Here is a 3,783-nt window from a genome sequence, read left to right as displayed (position 1 = left end):
CCCCGAAGCCTGACCCTCACCCGTCCCCTAATCCTAACCCGTACGCTAACACTAACTCGCGCCGTCACACGTACGCTCCCCCTAAAGCGTTGTCGTACACTCATCTGGACCCTAAACCTTCCCCGTCCCCTAACCCTAAGCCTAGCCCGAACCCTAACCCTAAGCCTTCCCCGAAGCCTGACCCCCACCCGTCCCCTAATCCTAACCCGTACGCTAACACTAACCTGCGCCCTCACACGTACGCTCCCCCTAAAGCGTTGTCGTACCCTCACCTGGACCCTAAACCGTCCCCGTCCCCTAACCCTAACACTAGCCCGAACCCTAACCCTAACCCTTACCCGAAGCCTGACCCTCACCCGTCCCCTAATCCTAACCCGTACGCTAACACTAACCCGCGCCCTGACACGTACGCTCCCCCTAAAGCGTTGTCGTACCCTCCCCTGGACCCTAAACCGTCCCCGTCCCCTAACCCTAACCCTAGCCCGAACCCTAACCCTAACCCTTCCCCGAAGACTGACCCTCACCCGTCCCCTAATCCTAACCCGTACGCTAACACTAACCCGCGCCCTCACACCTACGCTCCCCCTAAAGCGTTGTCGTAACCTCCCCTGGACCCTAAACCGTCCCCGTCCCCTAACCCTAACCCTAGCACGAACCCTAACCCTAACACTTCCCCGAAGCCTGACCCTCACCCGTCCCCTAATCCTAACCCGTACGCTAACACTAACCCGCGCCCTCACATGTACGCTCCCCCTAAAGCGTTGTCGTGCCCTCACCTGGACCTTAAACCGTCCCCGTCCCCTAACCCTAACCCTAGCCTGAACTCTAACCCTAACGCTTCCCCGAAGCCTAACCCTCACCCGTCCCCTAATCCTAACCAGTACGTGAACACTAACCCGCGCCCTCACACGTACGCTCCCCCTAAAGCGTTGTCGTACCCTCACCTGGACCCTAAACCGTCCCCGTCCCCTAACCCTAACCCTAGCCCGAACCCTAACCCTAACCCTTCCCCGAAGCCTGACCCTCACCCATCCCCTAATCCTAACCCGTACGCTAACACTAACCCGCGCCCTCACACGTACGCTCCCCCTAAAGCGTTGTCGTACCCTCCCCTGGACCCTAAACCGTCCCCGTCCCCTAACCCTAACCCTAGCCCGAACCCTAACCCTAACCCTTCCCCGAAGCCTGACCCTCACCCGTCCCCTAATCCTAACCCGTACGCTAACACTAACCCGCGCCCTCACACGTACGCTCCCCCTAAAGCGTTGTCGTACCCTCCCCTGGACCCTAAACCGTCCCCGTCCCCTAACCCTAACCCTAGTCCGAACCCTAACCCTAACCCTTACCCGAAGCCTGACCCTCACGCGTCCCCTAATCCTAACCCGTACGCTAACACTAACCCGCGCCCTCACACGTACGCTCCCCCTAAAGCGTTGTCGTACCCTCCCCTGGACCCTAAACCGTCCCCGTCCCCTAACCCTAACCCTAGCCCGAACCCTAACCCTAACCCTTCCCCGAAGCCTGACCCTCACTCGTCCCCTAATCCTAACCCGTACGCTAACACTAACCCGCGCCCTCACACGTACGCTCCCCCTAAAGCGTTGTCGTACCCTCCCCTGGACCCTAAACCGTCCCCGTCCCCTAACCCTAACCCTAGCCCGATCCCTAACCCTAACCCTTCCCCGAAGCCTGACCCCCACCCGTCCCCTAATCCTAACCCGTACGCTAACACTAACCCGCGCCCTCACACGTACGCTCCCCCTAAAGCGTTGTCGTACCCTCCCCTGGACCCTAAACCGTCCCCGTCCCCTAACCCTAACCCTAGCCCGAACCCTAACCCTAACCCTTCCCCGAAGCCTGACCCTCACCCGTCCCCTAATCCTAACCCGTACGCTAACACTAACCCACGCCCTCGCACGTACGATCCCCCTAAAGCATTGTCGTACCCTCACCTGGACCCTAAACCGTCCCCGTCCCCTAACCCTAACCCTCGCCCGAACCCTAACCCTAACGCTTCCCCGAAGCCTGACCCTCACCCGTCCCCTAATCCTAACCCGTTATCTAACACTAACCCGCGCCGTCACACGTACGCTCCCCCTAAAGCGTTGTCGTACCCTCCCCTGGACCCTAAACCGTCCCCGTCCCCTAACCCTAACCCTAGCCCGAACCCTAACCCTAACCCTTCCCCGAAGCCTGACCCTCACCCGTCCCCTAATCCTAACCCGTACGCTAACACTAACCCGCGCCCTCACACCTACGCTCCCCCTAAAGCGTTGTCGTACCCTCCCCTGGACCCTAAACCGTCCCCGTCCCCTAACCCTAACCCTAGCCCGAACCCTAACCCTAACCCTTCCCCGAAGCCTGACCCTCACCCGTCCCCTAATCCTAACCCGTACGCTAACACTAACCCGCGCCCTCACATGTACGCTCCCCCTAAAGCGTTGTCGTGCCCTCACCTGGACCCTAAACCGTCCCCGTCCCCTAACCCTAACCCTAGCCCGAACTCTAACCCTAACGCTTCCCCGAAGCCTAACCCTCACCCGTCCCCTAATCCTAACCAGTACGTGAACACTAACCCGCGCCCTCACACGTACGCTCCCCCTAAAGCGTTGTCGTACCCTCACCTGGACCCTAAACCGTCCCCGTCCCCTAACCCTAACCCTATCCCGAACCCTAACCCTAACCCTTCCCCGAAGCCTGACCCTCACCCGTCCCCTAATCCTAACCCGTACGCTAACACTAACCCGCGCCCTCACACGTACACTCCCCCTAAAGCGTTGTCGTACCCTCCCCTGGACCCTAAACCGTCCCCGTCCCCTAACCCTAACCCTAGCCCGAACCCTAACCCTAACCCTTCCCCGAAGCCTGACCCTCACCCGTCCCCTAATCCTAACCCGTACGCTAACACTAACCCACGCCCTCACACGTATGCTCCCCCTAAAGCGTTGTCGTACCCTCCCCTGGACCCTAAACCGTCCCCGTCCCCTAACCCTAACCCTAGCCCGAACCCTAACCCTAACCCTTCCCCGAAGCCTGACCCTCACCCGTCCCCTAATCCTAACCCGTACGCTAACACTAACCCACGCCCTCACACGTACGCTCCCCCTAAAGCGTTGTCGTACCCTCCCCTGGACCCTAAACCGTCCCCGTCCCCTAACCCTAACCCTAGCCCGAACCCTAACCCTAAGCCTTCCCCGAAGCCTGACCCTCACCGTACCCTAATCCTAACCCGTACGCTAACACTAACCCACGCCCTCACACGTACGCTCCCCCTAAAGCGTTGTCGTACCCTCCCCTGGACCCTAAACCGTCCCCGTCCCCTAACCCTAACCCTTGCCCGAACCCTAACCCTAACGCTTCCCCGAAGCCTGAACCTCACCCGTCCCCTAATCCTAACCCGTACGCTAACATTAACCCGTGCCCTCACACGTACGCTCCCCCTAAAGCGTTGTCGTACCCTCCCCTGGACCCTAAACCGTCCCCGTCCCCTAACCCTAACCCTAGCCCAAACCCTAACCCTAACCCTTCCCCGAAGCCTGACCCTCACCCGTCCCCTAATCCTAACTCGTACGCTAACACTAATCCGCGCCCTCACACGTACGCTCTCCCTAAAGCGTTGTCGTACCCTCCCCTGGACCCTAAACCGTCCCCGACCCCAAACCCTAACCCTAGCCCGAACCCTAACCCTAACCCTTCCCCGAAGCCAGACCCTCACCCGTCCCCTAATCCTAACCCGTACGCTAACACTAAACCGCGCCCTCACACGTACGCTCACACTAAAGC

The sequence above is a fragment of the Delphinus delphis genome, chromosome 9 (assembly GCF_949987515.2).
Source record: "Delphinus delphis chromosome 9, mDelDel1.2, whole genome shotgun sequence".
NCBI classification, from domain to species: domain Eukaryota; kingdom Metazoa; phylum Chordata; class Mammalia; order Artiodactyla; family Delphinidae; genus Delphinus; species Delphinus delphis.
Note: the sequence above shows the minus strand (reverse complement) of the source record.